This window comes from Panthera pardus, unplaced genomic scaffold (assembly GCF_024362965.1).
Source record: "Panthera pardus isolate Hobbes unplaced genomic scaffold, ASM2436296v1 HiC_scaffold_10, whole genome shotgun sequence".
In the NCBI taxonomy this organism is placed as follows: domain Eukaryota; kingdom Metazoa; phylum Chordata; class Mammalia; order Carnivora; family Felidae; genus Panthera; species Panthera pardus.
This window is the reverse complement of record NW_026526655.1, coordinates 28,682,414-28,709,885: the sequence shown is the minus strand read 5'-3', so window position 1 is coordinate 28,709,885 and position 27,472 is coordinate 28,682,414. Positions and strand designations below refer to the sequence as shown.

Sequence of the window (27,472 nt, the reverse complement as noted above, 5' to 3'; positions counted from 1 at the left end):
AAGGAAAATGTGGGGAAGGACAAAGGGGTAAACCTTCATCCTTCACTCCTTCTGTCCCTCATAGTTTCTTCCATGGCCTGCTGGGGGAGGGAAGAGAAGCCTTCTACCACACACAGCGCACAAGTCCTTCGTGGTCTGGTTCCTGCATTTTCAAATGTAGCGTAATTGCCTAAATGGACCAATTCCTCGAGGAACCGTACCCAGCTCAGCTGGAGCATCAGCCGGTGTGGGCTAGGCAGCCCCCTGACCTCTTAAGCTGTGCATTCTTCTCCTGCACTCTTTCCGCATTTCACACCTTTCTACACAGGGAGCAGCTTGAGAGCAAAAAACATCTTTCATCTATATTTCCAGGGCCTAGCAGCCTTGCTCAGTGACTGGCTCAAAAAACCAGTTGTTTAAAAAATATTTGTCGTAGCATGAACGCATAGCCCCAAGATTTTTCCAACTGCCTCCTCCCAGAGCCCCTGCTCTGGTCTCCACCCAGGTTTCCCCTCACCAAAGTAACTCTTACGTGGTGAAGAGGGAAGGTGAAGTGAATTGAGGTGTTTTCTTGAAATGGAAATGAAGCTACTTAGGTCCTTTTGCTAGGCTGAGATCCAGAATTATCACCCGTGTGAACCTGGGTCTCTAAATGTGGGGGGTGGGGGGGAGACGTAGTAGGGTGTCCCTGGAGAGGCTGACTTCCCTTAAATGGGTGGGGCTTTTTAAAAGAACAAAGGTGAAGATATGGTTATAGATAAAAACAGCCAACATGCAGTTAGCCTTTATTCTTTTAAGATGCTATTGTAAATATGTTACATCTATTGCCTCCTTTACTCCTTTAGTTAACTCTATGAGGTCTTAATGTTCTCCCTGAGTTAGAACTCAGGTACCTTTTCTTCAATCCGTTAATATCTACTCAACGAAGTATTACTAGGCATTGAGAAAAAAAAAAGTGTGTGTCTGTGGAATCTTAACAACAATAACAAAAAAGAAACAACTTAGAGAGAACAACAGATTGGTGGTTACCAGAGTCGTAGAGTGAGGGGTGGGGCGAATGGATGAAGGTAGTCAAAGGTACAAACATCCACTTATAAGATATGTACAGCCTGGGGACGTAAGGTACAGCACGGGGACTACTGTATTGTATATTTGAAAGTTTCTAAGAGAGTAGATCTTAAAAGTCCTCATCACAAGAAAAAAATATTGATGTTAACCAAACATATTGCAGTGATCATTTCCCAATATATATATGTACGCCAAATCATCATGTTGACCCCTAAAACTTACACAATGTTATGTGTCAGTTATATCTTAATAAAGCTGGTGGGGGGGGGGAATGGAACAGCTTCCAAAAGAAAAACATAGTAAGACCTCGGTTTGCAAGAATAATTCGTTCCAGAAACATGCTTGTAATCCAAAGCCCTTGTATATCAAAGCAAATTTCCCCATAAGAAATAATGGAAACTCAGATGATTCATCCCACACCCCAAAAATATTCATATAAAAATGGTTATAATGCTGTAATATAATACCAAATAATGAAGAAAATACAAAATTTAAAGAAAAATAAATTAATCTGAACTTACTTTTGAAAACCTTCGTGGCTGGTGGGAGGGAGACAAGAGAGAGGAGAGTTATTGTGTAGGACAACTTCCACTATCACTAACGGAATCATTGCTATCTGTTGGCTGAATGGAATCTTTTTTGTAGCACAGTATTAATAAACTTGTCATATACTATATTGAATGTAACTGGCAATAAGGAGCAGAAGAAAGGGTCTCTATCTGCAGGCAGCCTGACCTAGAATGAAGCAAGGCATTCCTAAGCTTACTCTTGTATGGACAAGCAAAGGACTGTATGTAGGTGCTTTGAAGTGACCAAAAATACCCTAGTGCTGGTTGTGGGCACCTCCCAACGTTCTGAAAAATCACTGATTTCAGCCAAACACTGTGGCCTGAGACCAAGCATCTGAGCATGGGAGACGATCACCCACAATCCTACAGACAGAGAGAGGCAGAGAGAAAGGGAGAGAGAACCATGGCCCAGTTGTGATCATGTGACATTTGACATCACGTACTGCTTGTATTGCAAATCATCGCTCGTTTATCAAGTTAAAATTTATGAGAAATGTTCGCTCCTTTTGCGGAACACTCACAGAACAAGATACTCACAATCCAAGGTTTTACTGTAAGTGAGTAAATGTGACTGGTACATAGGAGCATAGAGAAACGTGTATTCATTAGTAAGAATGCTAAGATAAAAAGTCTGTGCCCCTATAATCTACAGCCATACAAACATGTAATAAGGACTGAAAGGGAATGTCCAAAAATGAGAGTACTTAGGTTGGAATGATGGATAGTATCTTTTTTTATATGCTATTGCTATTGATAAAAGCTTGTAATATAGAAATGTACTTCCAATGAACTAGACATATGTTTCAATGAATATCAAGGCCAACACATATAAGACTCTATTAGAGAAATTTTTTTTTAATTTAAGTAGGCTTTTTTTTAAGTAGGTTCCCAACATGGGGCTCAAATGCATAATCTTGAGATCAAGAGTTGTGACTCAGCCTGACTGACTGAGCCAGCCAGGCGCTCCTCTTAGAGCATTCTTTACTTTCCCGTCATCTTTTATTTTTAGTCTCTCCCTTTTCCCCCAAACCCCCAAGCAGAGTTCTCGCTTTAGACACTGAAAAGAGGGAAGAGAATCGACTTTCATTGAGTTGGTTAAGAAGACTGGGGCTTGGGGCAGTAACTTGGCCTCAGCCTTTGTCTCTCCATTAGCCCCCACCCTATTGACTAGGGACAACCGGTGTTGCCTCCGTCTTGTCTAAAATGGTACATAGAGGCGCCTGGGTGGCTCAGTTGGTTAAGCGTCCGACTTTGGCTCAGGTCATGATCTCACGGTCCGTGAGTTCGAGCCCTGCGTCGGGCTCTGTGCTGACAGCTTAGAGCCTGAAGCCTGCTTCAGATTCTGTGTCTCCCTCTCTCTGACCCTCCCCCATTCATGCTCTGTCTCTCTCTGTCTCAAAAATAAATAAACATTTAAAAAAAATAATAAAAATTAAAAAAATAAAATGGTGCATAAATACAACTTCAAACCCTTCCTTCCAACCAAACCAGCACCCCTCAGCCCTCCTATAAGGAAATTCTGGAGTCACCAGCAGCAGAATGTTGACTGTATAGCAGGCCCCAGGAGGAGGCTTTTTCCTCCATGGAACAGAGGAGAGAAGAGAGAATCTTGGGTCTGAAACAACCAGGGTGGCAGTGAAAGAGGAAATAAAAAAGGTCTTGGCAGAAAGTCAGTGAGAGATGACTCTAAAGCTGATGAGGATAAAGAGTGGTCTCAACTCAAAGGTTTGCGCTGGAAGGTTGGCCTCCCCATATCTCCTGGCCCCAAGGCCATCCACCCCCAGAAACACATACTCCAGATTGTCCTGCCAAATAGGGATCCTACCTCACCAACCTTGACTGGCTCAGAAGTGTGAGAATCCCTGACCCCCAAACTGGGCTGGAAGGGAGGTCCAGGGAGGGTCAGGCCAAGGCTCCCAGGGAGGATCAGTTCCCAGCTCTCCAAGACAGAGGAAACTTTCTGAGGGAACTCCTTCTCAGCCCTGCTCATCTCCTTCCGTGGGTCAGGCAGGTTGCGAAGTTCATGGGTTTCTGTGGGCTGGGCAGACCAGCCTTGTCTAGGTCTTTAGGCAACTTGCTCAACTGTTTCTATGGGAAAATCCATGCTAAACGTTGAAGAACCAACTACAAATGAGCCTTTGGAACTCAGTTGCCCCTAACTGGACCCTGTCCACACAATCAACGTGAGTGAGGAATTTGTTGGTCATTGCCCACAGGCTTTTGCCAGATGGTTAATTTTTATTGCCATGGCTCGTTTTCTCGCCATACTCTTTCCCAGCAAATAATTGCTTAAACAGAAATTTATTTTTTTAATTAAGATTTTAAAAATAGATAAATAAGACACTACAGATACAGTTAAATCCTCCCAAAACTCCTCCTTGATTTTGTTGCCTATCCTTATTCTTCAGGTGGGACCATTTCCCTGAATTTGGTCTTTCTCATTCTATGCATGATTCGATAGCTTCACTACATATGTACGTACCCATCAGTAACATATAGGTTTGTTTGCATATTTTCAGACTGGATGCAAATGGCGCTCTGGACTTGCATCTCTGTTACTTAGTTTTTGCTCAACATTGTTTTTGAGATTTATTCATATTAACATGGCCCTAGTGAATTTATTTTTTTATTGATTATTGTTTTTTTAATTTACATCCAAGTTAGTTAGCGTATAGTCCAATAACGATGTCAGGAGTGGAATCCAGTGATTCGTCCCCTATGTATATAACACCCTGTGCTCATGCCAACAAGTGTCTTCCCCTTACCCATTTAGCCTATACCCCCACCCACAACCCCTCCAGCAACCCTCAGTTTGTTCTCTATATTGAAGAGTCTCTTATGTTTTGTCACCGTCCATGTTTTTATATTATTTTTTCTTCCTTTCCCTTCTGTTCATCTGTTTGGTATCTTAAATTCCACATGTGAGTGAAGTCATAGGATATTTGTCTTTGACTGACTAACTTCACTTAGCATAATACACTCTAGTTCTATCCACATTTAATACTCCATTGTATGTATGTGTGTGTGTATGTGTGTGTATATATATATATGTATGTGTATATATATATATGTATATGTATATATATATATATATACATATATACATATACATATATATACATATATATATATATACATATACATATATATATATGCCACATCTTCTTTCTCCATTCATCTGTCAATGGACATTTGGGCTCTTTCCATACTTTAGCTATTGTCAATAGTGCTGCTATAAACACTGGGGTGCATAAATTTTTTTTAAGAGTGGGGGGGAGCATGATCAGGGGAGGGGCAGAGAGAAAGAGAGAGAGAGAGAGGATCCCAGGCAGGCTCCACACTGTCAGCACAGAGCCTGACACAGGGCTTGAATTCACAAACCATGAGATCTTGACCTGAGCCAAAATCAAGAGTAAGACACAACCAACCGAGCTACCCAAGCACCCCAATCTAGTGGATTTATCTTCAATTGTAGCATTCTATTATGTAAATACATCACATTACTATTATTAGAGTAGAGTTGACCCTTGAACAACCACGGGGGGTGCCCCGTACCATTGAAAATCTGTGGATACATTTGACTCCCCCAGAATGTAACTGCTAATAGCCTACCATGGACCGGAAGACTTACCTAACACAAACAGTAGATTAACACATATTTTGTATGTTACATGCATTATATACTGCATTCTTGCAATAAAGTAAGCTAGAGAAAAAAATGTTACCAAGAAAACCATAAGGAAGAGAAAATGCAGTTACAGTACTGTACCATATTTATTGAAACAAATCTGCACATAAGTGGATCTGCACAGTCCAAAACCACACCAAAGGGCCAACCGTGTTCCATGTTCTATGCCCGTTCCTTTTACTGTGGTATTTAAGTGTAGTATTCTATTACATAAAGATACCATAGTCTGTCCCTCAGTTCTCAGAAGTGGAACAGCTGAGTGGTACAGCACGAACAGAGCAGATGATAACGTCCAATAGCAGTTGAGCAAGGAGCATCCCAGAAGTGGCTGGGACTTCCTGATGTTTCACAACCTCAGACACACCTGGTATTGCCAGACTCCTTCGTTTTTTGCCCACGTGATGGACATGACGTGCAACCTCATTTTGGGCACGATCTTTTTTCACAAATTGAAAAAGGATTTTTTTCAAAATTCTCTTTTAGGTCAGTGGTTCTCAAAGTGTGTTCCGGGAACCCTGAAAGGCACCTGAGACCCCTTCAGCCAGTCGTTGGGGCCACAACTATTTCCTAAGAGCACCAAGACGTTATTTGCCTCGTTCACTCCCAGTCTCTCACAAGTACACATGGAATTCTCCAGAGGCACCGTGACAGGCACAGGTGCAGCAGACTGCGTGATCACCCAGCTGTCCTCTCTGAAGCCAGACATTAAGGAGGTTGGCAACAGTCTAAAGCAATGCCACTTTTCTAAGGACTTTTACCTTGGCAAAGATGATGATTTCTCATTTTTAAAAAATACGGTACCATAATGGGTTTGTTATCGTTCTTACATGAATTAATAAATATTTTAACTATTTTGGTATTAATTTCTAATGTAAACAAATATCACAAGATATACATATAAACAAAAGCTCTTTGAAGTCCTCAGTAATATTTAAGAGTGTCAAGGAGCCCTCCTGAGACCCAAAAATTGAGAAGTCGCTTGGATAGAGTACACACTTTTGTTCTCACTGCCCACTTAAAGTAATGCCAGCTGACTTTTAGAGGGTGCTTCCTGCCCCGGGCCGTCACGCTAAGTGCCTGAGGGCCACTTTTTCTTTGATCTCCTTGATACTCCTGTAAAGCAGCTACTGTCATTGGCCCCAGCGAGGGAGAGAGCGGGCTGAGGCTGTGGGTGATTGGGTGGTGTGCCTGAGGTCAGGCACGGGGTTGAAGCCCAGCCCCGTGGCCGGCCACCAGAGGCCCCCCGCCCTTCACCAGCCCAGCCTCTGTCCTCCTTCTGTACCCCTCCGGCTTTCTCCTCTTAATCATTCTCTGAGTCAACCATCTTGAAACTATCTACTCATCTTTGAATCATCCTCTCCTTTTCCCTTGAAATGAGGTGAATTCCCTTCCCAGGGCAGCAGAGGGGCGGGGGCTCCGAGGCCAGCTTCCTACAGCTGGAGCTGCATGCAGTGAGCATGGCCAGGCCCCAAGCTTCCGGGCAGGGGAGCCAGGAGACCAGGGAGATGCACAGGATGCAGGGCTGGAAACAGACCCCCTCCCCCCCAAGAGGGCGCTGCTAAAAAGGACAGCATTTGCAGGACGAGATCTGGAAGGCCAGATTGCCAAGGCCTCGGAATAGAAAGGTAGATCCTTTTCCTCTGGATTTCTCTGCTTCAGGCCCATAGGTGGAGAGGAAGTGTTAAAGCCAGACATCTGCCTCTTACTCATATCCATCTCTTAATCTCTCTTCCCACTCACTGACTTTCTTCATTCAGCAAATACAATGGTGTGATAAGTGGGTTGCGGCAGGGTAATAATAACAGCTGACATTTACTGGTGCGAAAGGACGCAGGTGCCTGGAAATGGGGCTGGAGAAGAAAATGAGAGCCAGCTCCTGAAGGAATGAGATTTTACAAGGAAAGTTTAATCAAAGGAGCAATCTGTTCGGATTTGCTCTTTACAAAGATCCTCTGGCTGCAGAGTGGAGAATGGATTGCAGAAGAGCGAAGCGGAGGCAGAAAATAACGGCGCCTGGAATCGGCATAGGACTAGTAGGGACGGATGAAGTCAAGTGATGGAGGGGCGGCCAGAAGCAAAGATGTGAATGGCTTCTGGTATGCCTCAGATTATTGCCATAGCCTCCTAACTGGATTGCTCACCACCAGGAGTCTTTTCCTTCCAATTAACCCTGAATATCACCACCAGATTAACCTTCCTTATATACGACTTATCACTATAGGAGTCCTAAACACACTACTGATTAAATGCATTTGCTCTAGAGCCAAGTAGCCTGGGTTCAAATCCTATGTCAACCACTTTCCTGTGCCCAAGTTTCCTCACTTAAAAAATGAGACACTGAAAAGAGTGTTTACATCACAGGGTTGCTATGGGTCAATGTATACAAGAGTACTTATACCATTATCTATATACAAGAATCTTCAATTAAAACATTTAAACTATTATAGCATTTGTGTACTCAGAAACCTTCAATAGAAAACCTTCTATTTCCATTTGCTAAAATTCTGCGGCCTCCCTCTCCAGAGCCTTCATAATCCAGGCTCACCACGTTACCCAGCCTCATTTGATTCTGTTCCCCAATGCGTCCATAAATACACCAGACACAGCACCTTTGTGCCTTTGTCACGCTGTTTCCCTCATTTCAAATGCCTTTCTTTTCCCCATCTCCCCTCCCCAATTCTTCTGTCCCTTAAATGCTCATCACCACTTGTAGAAAAATGACTCCAAATGCAATGACTGGTGACCATACCTGTGTAATCATTTTGCTCCAAGCAGGACAGCATGGCGTTCCTCCCAGGAGGCTATCACCCCAAATAACTCACAAAGCCACTCACGCTCATACTTGTCACTGCTTTCTAAATGCTAAGTACTCACAGAAGGCCCAGAGCATAAACTTGTCTTTCTCATGCTTCGTGGAGCACCATGGATGCCCTCAGAAGCCCATAAATAAAAAATAACTTTGGTATGAGTTAAGTTTTCATCAGGACCATCAGCTATGAAATATTTAAAGGCTCTCTTGGGTTATTAAACCAAACCAATGTTGTGTGTTAAACAGAGACGGGACCAAAAATATATGAATTAATTGACCAAAATATATTTTAAGGGAAGCAAAGACTTAGCCTAAACAGGACTTCATAGTGCATATGTGCCCTTCTACACTTCATGTCTTTTTGTTTTTATGGCTTTATTGAGAAATGATTGACAAACAAGAGACTGCCCAATATTAAAGTGTGCAGTTTGATAAATCTCATGTTCTCTTAACCACAAAGCTTTGTAACAATCAGCATTTGTATCAGACTACTTGAAACTCCCTTCTATTTTCAAACATGATCCTGAAATGATAGAACCCAAGTTTGCCTACAATGGAGGCTCTCTGCACCTGTTAGTTACTAGAAATTCCTCTTGGTTGGGAAAATATGTTCCAGAATGTGAAGCTCAGAAACCGAAAGGATTTCTTTTTCACTGACAAATTAGAGCTTTGCATTTTCAAACCAGGACATTGGAGGCACTTGATTTGTTCTTGGCTTGGAAATAAAAGATTGTCTCCAAATTGGGGCCCTCCTTAACTATAATATCTCTATAGATTGCACTCAGTTCAATAGAAGGAGCTTGTTGAGAGACAGAGGAGAACTTCTCTGAGTGTTTTCGGAGAGGTTCACACTGAGAGAATGCCGACCGGTGGATCCTGGCAAATGTTTACTTTTTATTGCTTCGCTTATTCAACCAACATTTACTGAGCCCCTGCTTTTTGTTGTTGGGTAGCCCTGCCCCATCAGCGGTTTAGAAACTACTGTGAGACATAAGACACAAATTTCCAGTTCTCACAGTGATCCAGCAGGCAACTGTATCCACCTTCCCAGATTCTTAACTTCTCAATATTTTTTCCATGGAATATTCTGTCTGGAACTGAAGTCTTTCCCCGAGTTCTAGCCAGCTTAGGGTAAGCCCCAACTGTCAATGACTTTCTCAAAAAAAAAAAAAAAAAAAAAGGCTCCTATTTCCCAAGCCCACAGCCGCCGGCTAATGTCCGGTTGGGAATGGACTCATCACCCAAAGTGGCCCGACCACTGGGTCACCTTGGGCACCTGTCAAAATTACAGATTCTTCGGCCCCAACCCAACCCGATTTGAATCAGCAGTTCGGGGGGAAGGGAGGATTTCCAGACGAGGAAACTGAGGCTCAAAGAGACTAAATCATAGACTGACATCCATACGTGTGAGTACAGAGCCAAGAAAGGACCCCAGATTTGTTCAGTCCCACTGCCTTGATGCTGTAATTAGACACAGGAGGGGGTGTGGAGCCATGTTTGCTGCAGCCCCACCCCCCATCTTGAGTCACAGCCTCCTTATTCCATTTCCCAGAGTCATACATTTCCTCAGCCTCTTCAGAATGTAATCCCGGGTCACGAACTCAAAAGCCCACAATAGACACAGGGAAGGACTAGAACAGATTGTGGTGGTGTGAGTGCAGCATCGGAGGAAGGCAAGGAGTCTGGGAAACCAAAGAGTCCTTCCATGTCCAAGTAGACACCTGCTACTCACCAACCAGCTGTCTCCCAGTGAGAACGTGGGCCCAACAAGATCCAGATTTTCAGGTGAAATCTCAAAATGCCACTCCCCTGGTGGCCTTACGCTGTATAACACTCTGTCTCAGAGACTCGAGAGAGAAAATCTGTGGTTGGTCTTGAAGAAGCAAGTTGCTGTGCTGTGAACTGCCTGTGGAGGGGGCTACAGGGCAGGGAACTACAGGCAGTCTCTAGGAAGTGAGGGTCTCAGGCCTAGGTCCAAGGAACCGAATTCTGCCAACAAACCCTGTAAGCTTGGACAAAGATCCAAAATTCCAGAAAAGAATGCAGCGCAGCCAGCATTTTGCTTGGACTTTTGTGAGACCTTAGGCAGAGGACCCACCTAAGCCATGCCCTGACTCTTAACTTACAGAAGCTGCAAGATGATAAATGTGTGTTATTTTAAGCTACAAAGTTGTGGTCATTCTTACAGAGCAATAGAAAACCAATACACTCTCTGAGGTCTGCTCTTCTCAGACAGGGCTTCAAACTCCAGAGGTTCCTTCTCCCCATCTGCCACCGACATTTCCATCCTTAACCACCCGAGTCTCAGCTGGCTGCCAAGAGAAATTAATTGGACAAACTGATTTGCCATTTATGACTTATCTCCCCCTGCTAGGGAGTCTTTGCATTTTGAAAGAGAGGGCTTGGAGAGACACTGGCTAAATCAAAGGTACGATTTTCTCAAAATGATAGAATTTCAGAAAATCACTACAGAAAAGTAGAAGTAATTTGGTGCCTGGAGATTGTCCCAATGGACCTCAAGCCACACCATTGTCTTTACCTAGCAATAAAGTCAGCCCAGCCAAAAACACTCTACACTTGGAACGGGAGCCAGGAGCCACCTAATTAGGAAGACTTATTAGGGAAAGTCTCCATTTTCCTCTTTGTTACATAGGAGCCAAGACTGCCCCTGCCTGCTTCAAAATGTTGTTGTTGCACTGTTAGTGGGAATGCAAACTGGTGCAGCCGCTCTGGAAAACAGTGTGGAGTTTCCTCAAAAAATTAAAAATAGATCTACCCTACGACCCAGCAATAGCACTGCTAGGAATTTGCCCAAGGGATACAGAAGTGCTGATGCATAGGGGCACTTGCACCCCCAATGTTTATAGCAGCACTCTCAACAATAGCCAAATTATGGAAAGAGCCTAAATGTCCATCAACTGATGAATGGATAAAGAAATTGTGGTTTATATACACAATGGAATACTATGTGGCAATGAGAAAGAATGAAATATGGCCCTTTGTAGCAACGTGGATGGAACTGGAGAGTGTTAAGCTAAGTGAAATAAGTCATACAGAGAAAGACAGATACCATATGTTTTCACTCTTATGTGGATCCTGAGAAACTTGACAGGAACCCATGGGGGAGGGGAAAGAAAAAAAAAAGTTAGAGAGGGAGGGAGCCAAACCATAAGAGACTCTTAAAAACTGAGAATACACTGAGGGTTGATGGGGGGCAGGAGGGCGGGAAGGGTGGGTGATGGGCATTGAGGAGGGCACCTGTTGGGATGAGCACTGGGTGTTGTATGGAAACCAATTTGATAATAAATTTCATATTAAAATAAATAAATAAATAAATAAATAAATAAATAAATAAATAAGGTCATTGTGACGATCATACCAGTTGATGTGTGCATGTAAGGTAATGGAAAATACATATTGGTCTCTGCCCCCCAATTATTGGCACAGAGCTCCTTTGTAACTTCCTAGGTGATAGGGATGTCTTGTGTTCTAATAAGGTGAATCTGGGTGGGCTCCTGGATATCTCCTGGATGAAACGAAGTCACAGGAGAGACTAGGCCATGATTAGAAGCTTGGAATTTTCAGCTCCACACCCCCCACCCTCCATTCTCTTGAGGAGGGAGAAGGGCTAGAAATGTAGCTAATCACTGATCATGTCTCATGAAATCATCATGAAATCCCCATGTAATGGGGTTCAGGCAGCTTCGAGGCCAGTGAACACATCCATGTGCTGGAGGGTGACACACCCCAACTCCATGGGGACAGAAGCTTGGGACCCTCCCCGACCTTACCTTATGTATCTCTTCACCCGGCTCTTCACCTGTTTCCTTCATCAGATCCTTCAATAAACTGCTAAGCATAAGTGTTTCCCTGAGTTCTGTGAACCGCTCTAGTAAAACTAATCAAACCTGAGGAAGAGGCCATAAGAACTTCAATAGTCAATTGGATAGAAGTTGTGGGTAGCCTGGGGACCTACAATCTGCGTTTCCTGACCGAACTGTTGACCTGTGGGATCTGACCCTAATTCCAGGTAAGTAATATCAGAATTAAGTCGAACTATAGAACACCCACTGGTGTCAGATAATTGCTTGGTGGGGGTCACATATCTGGTGATCGATGTGTCAGAGGCACTGCAAATGTGATAGGCACGTAACAGTAAAGGAAAACACAGGGAGGAAAAGACTGAATTTTTCTACTCAATGTGAAATCACTCTGTAAGTAAAGAAATATACTCATAAAAACAAAATGAAGTGATATGGCAACCACAGGTCACTTAAGCCAAAAAGATCCCGGTGCACACATTATGATTTCAGCCTTGCAGCTTCACTACTGACCTTACCCCGTCTATTGTCAGACCTTTGTTTCCTGGCCACCTCTCAGTTTCAGCCGGAGGCTCCCAGCATCCATGCAGCCGACAAAGGCCAGGGAGAACTGAGATGACACTCACCTTACACCCCAGCATGTGCTAATCAGGGAGGAAGAGGCCTTTGGGAAGGTCATGCAGATGTCTGCAGAGTCCCCTGACACCAGACCAAAAACAGCCCATCAGAGTCCCCAGGCTCCAAAAATGAAATCACCCCTAGAGGTAGCGAGAGCCCGAGTCCTTCAGACCCAAACAGTCAGGGCCCTGAGACCTCTACAACTCTCTCTCATCAGAAGGGATTCACTGTAGCCAAATCCCCATTTCAAATGGCAGGAGCAAGCGACCACATTTCTCTGATGTCTATGTGGCTTAGCGCAAAACCCACATTAGGCAAGGTGTTTTATTGTATTCAAATGGATAAGAAAAAGAGCGGGAAGGAAGGACAGATGATGATTTATCCTCTTTATAGTCAAACAGACAGAAAAAAACAAAAACAAAACACATGAGCAGAAATAAGCCATTCCTGTTTTAAAGCCAGGGGTGGAAGTCAAGGATCACACAACTGATTGGAAGAGGCAAAAACCCCTCATCCCTCACCTAAATTATTAAATTGTAGAATTTAGTAAGGATAGGAACAATAATAGTAATTCTAAAACCAGCCATGACAATACTAAACATTTACTGAGCTCAACATGTGCCTGGCCCGGTGTTGAATGGTTTCCATGCATGCTCTCTCTCAATCCTCACCACAGCCCTGAAGGAAAGCCACCATTATTGCTTTTATTTAACTGATGAAGAGGGGCGCTTGGGTGGTGCAGTCGGTTAAGTGTCTGATTCTTGTTTTCAGCTCAGGTCATGATCTCATGGTTTGTGAGTTCGAGGTTCGAGCCCCACGTCGAGCTCTGTACTGACAGTGCGGAACCTGCTTGGGATTCTCTTCCTCTCTCTCTCCCTCTCTCTCTCTCTCTCTGCCCCTCCCCTGCTTTCTCTCTGTGTCAAAATAAATAAAATAAAACTTTTTAAAAAATAAATCATTAAAAAAATAAATAATTGATGAAGAAACCAAAGCTTGGTGAAGTTAGACAATTATACAAGGTCATATACAACTAACAAACAGTAAAGCTGGCTCTTGAAGCGGGCTAGGTCTGCCTCCAGAGCCTGGGCTCTTCCCCATTATGCCATCTTGCCTCCCCAAAATGGATGGGCACAACTCTGCCCCCTTGACCACAAATCTGCTCCTGCCTCTCCCACCCTTGTTCTCCCAAGAGCCTTGTCAGATGTGCCTGGAGAAAGGATTCCCTGCACAGTTCCCCGAACCTCACGATGACCTTCCCTTCTTCAGAGAAAAGGCAAGAAGCCCCACACGATACCTGTTAATATTAACAGTAGCATCAACACCATTGGTACTTGTTCCTCTCCAGAAATGAAACATACCGTTTTCAGAAAGTGAGAATCTTCTTTATTGGAGGCAATCTAGATAACTCAGCTTTGCCCACAACTTGGTGCCAATAGACAAATGGATATAGTCTTGGCAACTGAGGAAGGAATTGTTGGCTTTGCCTGGAACACTTTCCCTGCGTGGCCAGGACTTGACCCAAAAGCAATAATACCTTTTTATATTGTTGAGGTACTTTGCAAAACTAGATTTGGTTGTGTCATCTTCTTTAAAGACTTAAAATTAGTAAGTAAGAGACAATTGAGGGCTAATAGGTTTATAGTAGCATCGAAGAAAGAAGCATAGGTTAAAAAAGTATCCAACGTTCGCAACCTGAAATTAACAGTGCATTGGAAGAATGTCAAGTTTAGGCAGAAATGAGAGCAAAAACCATAGGCGCCATAGTAGCCTCTGTGTGGCAGAGTAGATGATCATTAAATGGACATATGGTACCCAAAAAGGTCAGCGTTCACTTGAGGTTGCTTTCTCGGTGTTGCTGTTCCACAGAACAGATCTAGTCCTTCGTGTTACAGGGAGTTTCCAGGATTATAGTGGGGACGTGTCTCTAATTATAAAGAGGAAAGGGAAGAAGTCAAGGATGAAAGATTAGAAGGAAGACTGAGGGGAAAAGGAAAGAAGGAGAAAAAAGAGGAAAAGCAAAAAACGTGGACTGCAAGTGAAACCCAGAGGGGACAATTCAAGTCTGTATCACGACAATAAAAAGATTTTCAAATTTCCAAGTATGAAACTTCATGAAACGTAGGTATTAAAAAAATATAAAACCAAAAAAAATCAGATAGCATATTGGAACTCTTGGTATCAGAATCTAACCTGTAATTCAGAAAATAATAATCGCAATGTCTAATGCCACAGGAAGGAGTGGAAGGTCATGGTAAGAGGGAATATTAGTTTGAATGATATCTGTACTATATAGGTAAACTAAATAGCAGTTTTCCAATTTTCGGTTTTCATAATAATAGCTATCATTTTTTAAGTGCCTTGTATACCCATCTCTTTGCTAAACACTATTTTTAATACTCTATTTGATTTCATCTTCCCAACAGGTGTACCAGATAACTATAATCATCCTCATTCATGTGTGAGAAAATGGAAAATGAGAGAGGGTACGTTCCTCAAAGATGCCCAGCCAGTAAGAGGCAGAGCTGCTCCTGAGGGCCAGCCCCGTGTGACCGGACTACTCTCAAACCTGCCTGGTCATAAGCGTCACCACCCCACCACCAGCATCCATAACAACACCTACTGAGCAGTTTACATGGAGGGTCACCTCTAACCCCCACCATAACTCCTTGAGGTGGTAGCTATTGTCGCTCCCACTTTACAGAACGGGAAACTGAGTCTCAGTTTAATAAGGATTTAATAATGCCCATGTTCACCCAGCTAGTAAGGTGCTAGGGTTAGGATATGAACTCAGACAAGCTGACTTCATATGCCAAACCACTGCATGCTTCAATATTCCATACATTTCAGAAACATGAGACTTTCCAACGTACTTACACAAATAATACGGAACTAGCGTCTCAATGAATGTGAATGAGTGGCTTGCCCTTTTGCACTCTGAACATGAGAATTAGCATTGAAATCAGATCAAATTCAGTTACAAGTCACCTAACGCAGGGACCCGTCAGTTGTGTTTTATTTCCAGTTTCTCATTTTGGTGGAAAATGCTGTAACGAGTTCATTGCGATAAATCACATTAATAGCCTATCGGAGTTAGACATTCAAAAAAGGAGCTGATGGCGAGTCTTACTATCTTTCTAAAGCAACAGTACATGAACAAATTCAAAGCAATATTCTAAACAGAAGACAGTGAAGAAGGTGTCTGGAAACCCTTCCCTACTACAGGCTTTGAGGTGTATGTATGTTTGTGGACACAAACAACCTGGGCCAGTAGGTCTTGGTAAATGATTGGGACTTCAGCCATATTTGTCTGGCAATGAGCAGGAAAATTAACAAACTCTGAAGAGTTCAGCTTCTTCCTTTTCCACTCTCTTCCTGCAGCTACACTTTCATAATACATTGACGAAGTTGTAGGTGTTTATCTATCTAATGACGGAGAGGTACTCTAGAACGCACACATTTTATGAAACGTGGCTCAGTCAGGAGGAGACAGGCTATGCTGCATTAAAACGTGAGCCAGTGACTTCGCCCAGGAAAGTTACATTTCTTGCTCCCACAGAGTGCTATGTCAACTGAACAACTCCCCAGAGTACCCGTCCTTCTTTGGGGACACAGTCATCCAGGCTGCTTCACTATCTCGGCACCTGGCCTGCAAGCTCACAGCAGCACCGGGAGCGGAAAAAACAGAGGGACAGGATCCCACACAGGCTCTGACCAGCACATCTGCTACTCTGCTGACAGTTCAAGGGCCAGCATTTGACTCACGGGTGAGAGGGCCCAGAAACGTAAGGAAGCACACGCATGCCTAGCAGGGAATAAATGTCTGACACCCAGCATCATATACACGTTTCTGAATTATTACTACCACTGTCGCTGCCGTCACTACAAATACCATTTATTTATTAAAACCGAAGTTTGTTTCATTCATTTTTTTTTTAAAGAACAAATTTGGGGTCTTCTTAATTCCACTAAGATCATTTTGCTTCATTAATTTTGCTTCTGTATTTAAACGTCTGCAAACTCATCCGTTCTTTGGGATTTTGTTGTTGTTGTTTCTTTTGTATCTTTTTAAGCTGGGTACTTGATGTTCAATCTTTCTTGTTTTCTAATAAACTTCAGGCGAGAAATTTCTCTCTGAATGCCACGTGGGCTGCTTTCTACGGTCTTGATACCTGCTACTTTCCTTGGGGTTTCATTCTGAATATTTTGCGATTTTACCCTGACTCCCTTTTTTTTTTAATTTAAAAAAAATTTTTTGTTAACGTTTATTTATTTTTGAGACAGAGAGAGACAGAGCGTGAATAGGGGAGGGTCAGAGAGAGGGAGACACAGAATCCGAAACAGGCTCCAGGCTCTGAGCTGTCAGCACAGAGCCTGACGCGGGGCTCGAACTCAAGGACTGTGAGATCGTGACCTGAGCCGAAGTCGGACGCTTAAGCGACTGAGCTACCCAGGCGCCACCTGACTCCCTCTTTTATCCAAAAACCGAATTACTTAGGAATGTGCTTTAATTCCCAAATGTATAGATTTTGAGTGACTCTCTTGTTAATTTATAATCATATTACATTGTAATTAAATGACATGATACCACCTATATGATAATAAAAGACAAGGGGTGCCGGGGTGGCTCAGTCGGTTAAGCGCCCGACTTTGGCTCACAATTCATGAGTTCGGGCCCCACGTCAGGCTCTCTGCTGTTGGTGCAGAGCCTGCTTTGGATCCTCTGTCTCCCTCTCTCTCTGTCCCTCTCCTGCTCTCTCTCTCTCTCTCTCTCTCTCTATCTCTCTATCTCTGTTTCTCTCTCAAAAATAAATAAGGATTTAAAAAAATATTTAACATGTAATTTCTTTTGTAGCCCATTAGGGCTCTATTTATCTCACTCTCTAAAACAAGGTAAATAATTCCATTGGGAGCTTTTACCAAAAAACCTATAGCCCAATGGTTGTTCAGACTACTAGGTCCGAATCTCCAGGGGCAGGGCTAGGCATTGTATTTTCACCTGCCCCTTCACGTCCACCACAGCAATCACATACACCACCGGTTGAAAACCTCTGCTCCAATGATTTTGTAGATCTGGAGTTTGAGGAACTGGGAGATTAGGAAAAGATTGCAGGAGGAGCAGACTGGGTTGTAGTAGAAATGAACAATTCTTCCTGGTCATATTAAGTAACTGTATCTGTTCAGCACTGTATCTCCCTTATTGCACACACAGTGCCTGGCACAGAAAAGGCACCAAGAAACATGGATGATTAGATCAATCACGTTGCCTATGCAACTATGAGCATTACATAATGATAGCTAATAGTGTGTAGAACAGAAATAAACTTTATTTCATCCTCTGAAATACCAATCACTTGTGAGAAGGTGTGACAACATTTCCGTTACTTTTGTATCTTCTCCCCAAGCACAATGTTGAGCACACAGCAAACACTTCATAAATACGTCTTAAATGTAATTTATAAACACATGCCGGAATAAATTATCACAAACTCGGTGGCTTAAGAGAACGGAAATTGATTATCTCAGAGTTCGGGAAGTCAGAAGTTCCAAATGGGTCTCCCTGGACTAACCAAGGTGTCAGCAAGGCTACATTCCTTTCTGGAGACTCTAGAAAAGAATCTATTTTTCTCCCCTTTTCCACTTCCAGAGGCTGCACATGCCTTAGCTTGTGGCTCCCTTCCATCTTCAAAGTCATCCGTGGGAGGCCTTCCTCACAGTGCCATTTCCCTGTTTCTGAGTTTTGTTTTGTTTTGTGTGTGTTTTGTTTTGGGTTTTTTTTCTTTTTTCTTTTTTTTTTTTTTTTTTGCCTCTGCCTTGCCCTGTAAAGGAATCCCATGATTACATTGGCCCACCAGATAATCCAGCATAATCTCATTATTTTAAGGCCAGCTGATGACCAAGTTTCATTCCATCTGCAGCCTCCATTCCTCTTGCCATGTAGTGAAACATACACACCATGTCTGGGCAGGAATACCTTTGCAGGGGGCCCTTATTTGGTCTACCACAACATGTAAAACAAAACAAAACACCCAGGAAGAACAGAGGAAGAAATACTGGGCAAGAAGTGAATGGCCAAAATGGAGTGGTAACATTACTAACAATAATAAGTAACAAGATTCTGGAACAAAGCAAAAAAATTCTCTAGTCAATGCTACTAACTAAATTTCAAGGGAGCACTGGGAGCACACACATGCACACACACTCACGAAGCCACTAATATCCTGGTTAACTGATGCCACAGCTGGGATATAACCATTTCCTAATTAGACAAACTGAGCAAGAAATAAGTGACATTTTGTTATATATAGAACTTTTGCAGAAAAAGTTCCCAAATTCCTTTCTTCCTGGAGACAGATTATTTTCTTGCCCCCTCCATTCCAGCTCACCTCTAGCATTTCTGGAAATTTTCTAGGAGGATGGATAAAAGTCTCAATACTTGCTTACCTGCCTTAACCCATCACTGTGCAAGGATGGCCGGTGACTGTCCCCGCGTACTCACGAAATGGAGCACCACCGCCCTGGTTTACAGGCGAAGTCTGGTCAGCATCACCCCCTCGTGCAGAGAGGCAGAGAAATCATTTTCTGTGGTTACCCAACCAATTTGCTGGATGAAACTTCTCGGCTAAAACTCCATGGAAACCAGTTGTTTGGACAGTGATGTTCCCCAGAGATTTTAGAATCAACGTTTTCATCATTCGAAACCTACATATTGGGAAATCTCTCCAAAATATTGTGCAACAAGAACAATGGTACTGAATCAATACTGCGTGAAAAGATACAACAGCAAAAAACAAATCCTTCATCTCCACGCCTTGGAAAGAGCACTCCGAACGTGATTGCGACAATTCTTTCTGGCTGTGAACCTCCGTTCTCTTCCTGTTCCACAGAGTCGGTAAAATACCAGTATTCTTTTGCATGTTTGGGACATTTTAAAAAAAAGGTTTTGGGTTGTTGTTTCTGCTGTGTTGTTTTTGTTGCCGTCTGTGGTCCCCCTTCTGGTTTGAGCTGGCAGTGTGGCTTCCTTGAGTGGCTTCCTTCCCCTTGTCATTTGTGGAAATAGTGACTAGGATGCCAAGCTAGTTAGAACTGTAAGCAAAGTGAGATTGGACAGGCTAACAAAGCTGTCTCTTAACAAGTACGTGAGATTTCAGCCCAAGCTGGAGTGACATCGCACACACGACTGCCCATTCCAGCTGGAATTTGTGACTCTTTGACACCTATTTGGCTACTTAGAAGCTATTTTTACCTCTTTTCTATTTTTGCTCTGAATAGGTTAGTGTGAATTAGTTATGTTTTGGCAAGATGAAATATTGCTATATTTTTTCAATGTGCCAAAGTCCTGAAATGGGATGAAAGTTCCTTGGTTCTGGGACCAGAGCAGGGCGGGGGGGAGCCCCTTTCAATGTTTATGACAACTTGATATAAAACCAGTGTAAATATCCATTAATAGAATACGTAAGTGTGGTTCATCTGTATGATGATGTGGCTATGGACTGTGTATACCACATACACATACGCTGACTGGAAAATATATTTATTGTCATATTGTTTTGTTAGGGGAGGAGGGAGCTTGTGGATAGAAAAATGTTTCCCTCTTTGTCCCCCAGCAGACAGTCCTGAGATGTAGTTCATAAGCCCCTCGGGAGGTGCCAGCAGGTCAGTAATGCATCCTTCTGTTGGCTGTCCCTCTTTCCCCGATTCACTCCCTCAGTCCTTACCCCTGCTCCCTGCCATCATCTCCCTGCCATCACAAAAGCCTTTGTCTCAGGTTTTGCTTTTGAGAGAAGCTGGGCTGCCTGGGTGGCTCAGTCAGTTAAGTTCAGTTAAGTTCGACTCTTGGTTTTGGCTCAGCTCATGATCTCTCGGTTTCATGAGTTCGAGCCCCACATCAGCCTCCGTGCTAACAGCGCGGAGCCCGCTTGGGATTCGCTGTCTCTCTCTCTCTGCCCCTCTCTGACTCACACTGTCTCAGTCTCTCTCCAAATAAATAAACTTAAAAAAAAAAAAGACACTGTCAAATGAGAACATGATGTTTACAGCTGCTGTACCCACCTTGCAACCCCGAGGGGAAGACAAAGAGAATTGCCAAGAAACTGACCCAGATCTATGGCATCACTGGGCTACAAGAACAACCGTGTACCTCTAGACATCTTGTTCCATGAAAAGAATAAACCCCTATTAAGTCACTCGCTCTTGGGGTTTCTGTTATTTGCAGCCAAAAGTACTTTAATGTTTTTTTTTAACATTTATTTATTATTGAGAGACAGAGACAGAGCATGAGCATGCGAGGGGCAGAGAGAGGGAAAGACACAGAATCCGAAGCAGGCTCCAGGCTCTGAGCTGTCAGCACAGAGCCCGACGCTGGGCTGGAACTCACAAACTGAGAGATCATGACCTGAGCCAAAGTCAGATACTTAACCGACTGAGCCACCCAGGTTCCTCCCAAAAACACCTTAAATGATACTCATGACCGATCAACATCCTTCTTGGGAATGCTTTATTTAGCTGAAGGCGAGGGATAAGCCCTCTGCACGGGAAGCCTGGAGTGGGGAGCCAGGCAGCTTCTCGTGACCAGAGTTCCAGCTTGTGGAGAATGCTGGTCTGAGAGAAGCAGAGACAAAAGGCCAAGAGACTGAGTCCTGTGGTTTAAATTCTTCTGCCAGTGAGTTCCTCTTTTTGCCCCAAATGGTCGAGGTAGAGTTTCTATCACTTGCAAACAGAAGTCCCACCTAAGTGAAGTATGAGAGCATCCTTGTTAAAAAAAAAAAAAAAAAAAAAAAAAAAAGAGGGAGTGTAGTGTGTGAGCATATGTTCCTCTAAGCATGCAAAAAAATTCGGATAGATGTACTGACAGTAACTAGTAAGACTGGGTCATCATTTCTCTGGGAGAGTTGGAACAGAGTAGGTTCAGGACACACGCATCATGTTTACTTTATAATCTTCTCGATGTTTAAACTTGTTCTTACCAGCTTGTACCATTTATGTAATTTTAAGAGGCTAAAAACTTCAGAAACCCTGAGCTAATAAGTGTGTGTTGCTTTGTGCCATTAAACTTGAGATATGCGGTAACTGGAAACTAATAGGCGCGATTCATTACAAACTTGAGATCCCCTGCTTTACAAACGACCCAGCAAACCTCAGACAGCCAACCACAGATTCCCAGACCACATAAAACTAGCAACAACGTGCCCAGTAAGGGACTGAGGCTGGGAAGTTGTATCCAATCTGCCTCTGACTACGGCCCCCCAACCCCCCCCCCCACACACACACACATAGTTTCCATTTCCCCAAAAGCCAACCCTAGTAAGTCCACAGTGTAAGTTTTAAACAAACAAAGAAACAAACAAAACAGCATGTTTGCTATACAAATAAAAGCAAGCTCATCCACTCACCCCTCTCCAGCCCAGTGCATTTCTAGACAGAAAAATCTAGAGCGGCCACAGCCCCGTGCGTCTGCACAAGTAGCCTGCATCACTCAAGGAGGTGAGCAGTATGCTGGGCCAACCTAAGCACCCAGGCTGGTGGGATGGAACCAGGACCAGAAAGGAAGGGGTCATGGGAAACTGATACGGCTGGCTCAGCCACAAGCCACTAGGTAAATGGACCAAAGTGGGTAATTGTTAAGGACATGACACTCTCGGGGTGGAGATGGTGTCACCAAGTGGAGCACAGACAGCTAAAAGAAAGGCAGGTGACAGTTCTGAGCAATGCCGGCTGGACCCCAAATGTTGGCTGGAGGAGGCCAGGAGGAGGACACAGGGAGAGCAGCAAGATCTTGTGTGAGGCTAAGGGGCTGGAGACAGCACCTGATGATAGGTGGGACCCAGAATTCCAGGCAGGGATACCGAGGCAGAAGTTCAAGGGTCTGGACAGCAAGAGTGATAGGTGCTTACTTACTGGATGGCAAGTGCTCGTATTTTACTTAATTCTCCCAAAAACCCCGTGAGGGGGGAGTTTTTATTATCTCCATTTTTCAGAGGAAGAAACTAAGGTAGACAGATGTGTGATTTGCTCAAAATCGCACAGCCCAGTATATTAGTTGGCTCAGGCTGCTGCAGCACAGCACCACGGCCTGGGTGGTTTCAGAACAAAAATTCATTTCCTCGGCATTCTGGAGGCTCAAAGAGCAAGATGGCCGTGCTTGGCAGAGTTGTTCTCTGGTGAAGCCTCTCTTCCTGACTTGCGGACGGCTGCCTTCTTGTCACCCTCGTACAGCCTTTCTTTCATGTGGGGAAGAGAAAGATCACTGGCTTCTCTTTCTCTTCTTTTTTTTTTTTTTTACTAAAAAAATTCTTTTAATGTTCATTTATTTTTGAGAGAGAGAGACGCACACACACAGAGGGCAAGCAGAGGGGTGGAGAGAGAGGGAGACACAGAATCTGAAGCAGGCTCCAGGCTGTCAACACAGAGCCTGATGCAGGGCTCAAACTCACGAACCATGAGATCATGACCTGAGCTGAAGTCAGACGCTTAACCGACTGAGCCACCCAGGCACCTCTCTCTCTCTCTCTTCTTATAAGGACACCCATCCTATCAGATTAGGGGCCCACCCTTATAAACTCATTTAACCTTAGTGACCTTCTTAAAGGCCCTGTCTCCAAGTACTGTCACATTGGGAGCTAAGGCTTCAGCATATGAACTTGGGGGGTGGAAGGAGGAGACACAATTCAGTCTGGAGCCAGCTATTCGCAAACAGACAGTGGGATTCCAGAGCCTGATGTTCTTTATGTGTGTATACTTTTATGTTTTATTGAGGTATAGATTAAATATTATAGTTCAGTGCTTTTTGAATAAATGCATACATCCATGTGACCCACATTCCTAGCAAGAACTATATACAGTAATTCTCTTGACCGTACTAGCCGCTCTCCCGTACTAGCCGCTGACAGGAGTGGTACATTTCATGGCAGCCAGGAGTCATTTCTGGTACTGCACACACAAGCTTTGCTCCCAGGAAGACTCGATTCTGAGTGGGAGCGCTCTCTCTCGTGATGTCTCCCTACCCCCCTCTCCCCCACCCCCCCACACCTATACACACAGCCTCCTTGTCTGGGTCAGCCCTTATCTCTGGCTCTGTGCTGGATCCCAGGAGACTGACCCTTGTGAGCTGTGTTTCCCGGGGTATTTTGCCCCCCCCCCCCCTCTCTGCCGAAGGCAGTGTCTCTGGCATCTCCTCTCTGGCTCCGGCTTTCACCAGACAGACCCAAGGTAGTTTTCCACCACACGACCCTCATGCCTCCCCCGCTTTAGTAAACAAGCATCTCCCCCCTGTTGGCCTCCAGTTTAGAAGTAACTGTGGCTTTCAGCTGTTACTGTTCTTTGGGTTCTCAGCTCTCCACCCCTCCCTCCTGTATAAACAGTTACCTGCATTAAATTCCCTCTGTTTCAACTGCTCAGCATGGTCTCTCTTTTCCGGTTACACCTTTATAGAACACTGGTACACTCTCTACTCGTCAGGACCGGCTCAGAAACTGCGGTGCTTCTAGGGGTTAGATGGAGCCCACCCACAGAGGCTGAAGGCTGGAGGACTCATCAGCACAGATTTCCCCAAGCGGGATACAGGGCAGGGGCAGGGACCATATTTACATTTGTTCTGCACTGGTTGACATCTGGTTGGGCCACCTTGTTAGCAAATTAGCGCCTTCCTCCAATTCATTCCTTGCCCAAGGCTCACCTGGTCTTCAGGTGGACCTCTGCAAGCTGTCAAGACTAGAGAGGCTTTTATCACCTGGCTCTTCAGCTATTGTCATGACACTAAGCTACTAATTGGATTTGCCCGACGGCCACTTATTTTCAAAAACACATGTTCGCCTCGCCTCCGTGAAGCAGTTGGGAAGAAAAGAGTGACTGAGGAGAGCAAGACAGGACACTGCAACAAGAGAAGCCTTCAACAGCCTGTGGGTATCCCCTGGGATCCCGCCAAGCAGCTTAGGGGGTCGGGGAGGAAGCCTGCAACGGAGGCTTAAAAGAGACAGAATGCCTGGCCACTCCGGTTCCAGGTCAGCAGCCTCTGGCGCACTGTAAAATCCGTATGGAGTAGATCCCCAGGACCACAGCAGAAGGACCTCCATCTTGACTTTGGCTGCAAAACAAAGCCTTGTCTTCCAAGAGCCTTTGGCTCCAGGAGGGAGAACCAGGAGACAGACTGCACCCCAACTGGCTCACTGCCCCATATCCCGGGCCTTCTCCAGATCGGTAACCGCTGTGAGTCAACTTTCCTTTTCTCGCCTCACCCCACCTAAGTAACGGCTGTTGGCCTGTCCCGCCTGCAGGAGCAGGAGCCCTGCTGGCAGGAGGTAAAAGGAGAGCAGACAGTCCCCACTTCTCTTTCCCCCTGCATGATAAATCACTTCAGCCCGGAGAAATGTTGTGAAACAACCTGGCAGCTAATGGGAGAAATGTAACCCAAAAAAAGAAAGAAACGAAGAAAGAATCCTGTTAGTCACAGAGCTTTTCATCTGAACCGCCAAGCAGGCCCTGGCTTTCTGCAGGAATAATAAAATCACACTGTGTTAGCTCCCTGAACAAAGGCAGCTCCCTCATATGTAACTCTTCAGGGCTTTGGAGTTGGATTAGTTTTCCCCAGGCCAAGGCACACATGAAAAGGAGAGACCAAGTGCCCTTCAGAAAATCAAAGACGGAAATAAGCTTGCTATTCAAACGAGGAAAACACAGGCTGTGGGGCAGCTCCGCTCTGCGGTCCGTTCAACACCTGGTGAACAACCAGCATGGTCCCCGCCCGAGCTGGAATTTTCCCACAGTGGGCCAGCAACCTTACAGGCCCAGGAGCACGCCAGCACTGTCTGCTGGCCTTTGGAAAATAGGGTGAGAAGGAAGGGCTGGAAGAGGTACTCCATGCCAAAGGAAAATCACAAAAGCTGAAAGTTCTTATAGGAGAAAGACCTCAAAGCAGGAGGCTGGAGTTATTTTAGAGGTAAAGAAATACTCTTGGGGCGCCTGGGTGGCTCAGTCGGTTAAGGGTCCGACTTCGGCTCAGGTCATGATCTCACTGTCCGTGAGTTCGAGCCCCGCGTCGGGCTCTGTGCTGACAGCTCAGAACCTGGAGCCTGTTTCAGATTCTGTGTCTCCCTCTCTCTCTGACCCTCCCCCGTTCATGCTCTGTCTCTCCCTGTCTCAAAAATAAATAAAATGTTAAAAAATTAAAAAAAAAAAAAAGAAATACTCTGTGGAGATGTGTTTAGAAACACACACACACACATACACACACACACAGAATGTATGATATCATATGATAGGAACAAAATGTTCTCTCCACAATAAAAAGCCAGTATGGAATTGGTTATTTTAACATCACCTAAGCCTAATGCATGCCACCTAGGCAGCAGTCTGTTCGAGGCAGAGAAATTGGGGCTTGGTAACTCTATCTTAGCCTTCTTCACCCTCCCACCCCATCCTGCCAAGCGCCTGCCTTCAGCAACCCCTTCTTCCAAAGGCATCCAGGACTCTCAGGATTCTCTGAGAAGACTGTTCCTCTAAATTATTCATAATCCAGTGCCACTTACGTCCACCGTTCCCTTCCCAGAAGTATTTGCTACGTAAGAATCCGGCAAAGATGAGCAGTGCCTGAACACACAGTCACTCCCGATAAAATTTCAAGCACCTGTAGAGATTTCATTAGGGGTGGGAGGAGAGGCTCTTACCCTTAGCCTGTATCATACGACAAATAAAAATATACTGTAAACTTGACCTCTTTTAGAGCATTAATTCATAGTGAACGGGTATGAGAACATTACTTTTTAAATGCTGACTTTCAAAACATGAGATCACAACTTTCAATCAAAATAGCCATGTGCCTAAAGAAGGCCAACAGGAAAATACTTATGAATTTATTTCCAAATCGCGTTCTCCTCGTGTTTGAACTTTTATATCTATAAAGGCATGGGAAAACTTTTTACAATAACCAACAAGACTTTCTACAATCCTGATTGTAAAAAGTAATTGCTATCCTGATTGTAATATGATACCATACATTGTGTGTGTGTGTGTGTGTGTGTGTGTGTGTGTGTGTGTGTTTCTAAACACATCTCCACAAAGAGTATTTCTTTACCTCTTGTTGATCTTGCCACACTTCTTTTCTAGCGGTGCACCAAAAAATTTTGGAAGTGCCTGGTCCTGGTAAGGATAAAATACAATGAATGGTCTATGTTCATAGTTACAAGTATAAGGGATTCCGATTATAAAATTGACATCCTCATTCCCGATTATGTCAGACTATTGCCAGACAGTTACAATAATCCCTCTCAACCGCGTACTCTTTTTTGAGGTGACTTTGCCACTCTTTGTTCCCAGCAGGAGTTGGAGTCTACTTCCTCTCTCCCCTTGAATCTGGGCTGGCTTTGTGACTCGCTCTGACCGACAGAATCTGGCAGGAGGGACTGACTCAGTGTGATTTCTAGGCTCAGGACTTAAGAAGCCTTAGAATCTCCATCTCATCCTCTTGGAGCCCCAAGCCTCCAGGTAAGGCCGTTCAGCCTATACTACTAGAAAGAGTCTCCTGGAGAAGCACCAAGGCTCCCAGCCCCAGCTGTGTGAGTGGAGCCGTACTGCACCCTCCAGCCCTAGTCACAACCGGCCCACATATGGAGAAGAGAGGCAAGTCTTCTCCATGAGTCCTGCTCAAATTGCAGACTCCAAAATCACAAGCGGATTAATTCAGTTTGTTTGGGGGTAGTTTGTTCCATAGCAGTAGACAACCAAAACACCAAGCTCTTACAAAAATGACTAAATTATGCATAGCTATCCAGACTTGACACATTAAAGACATTTGACCTCAGAAAGCATAATCTGTCTCAGTACAAACACGTGAAGGATCAAAGACCAAGTTACGCTCCAAATCAGAGACCGCTCCCCAAACACTCACGCTCTCCATCTTCTAGGGGAGTGGTTCTCAAAGGGTGGTCCT

General features: G+C 44.3%; 1 long non-coding RNA gene across 4 annotated transcripts in view; it reads right to left on the bottom strand.

Moving 5' to 3' along the window:
• Window positions 1–27,472, bottom strand: part of LOC109265161 (uncharacterized) — a 75,586-nt gene that overhangs the window by 26,842 nt on the left and 21,272 nt on the right. For 2 of the 4 annotated variants that reach the window (XR_002079059.2, XR_002079058.2), the window contains exon 1: window positions 18,994–19,856. The exons of the other annotated variants lie outside the window; for them this stretch is intronic. This is a non-coding gene — a long non-coding RNA (uncharacterized LOC109265161). Of the gene's footprint in view, window positions 1–18,993; window positions 19,857–27,472 lie in introns of those variants that run through there. 4 annotated transcript variants of the gene reach the window in all.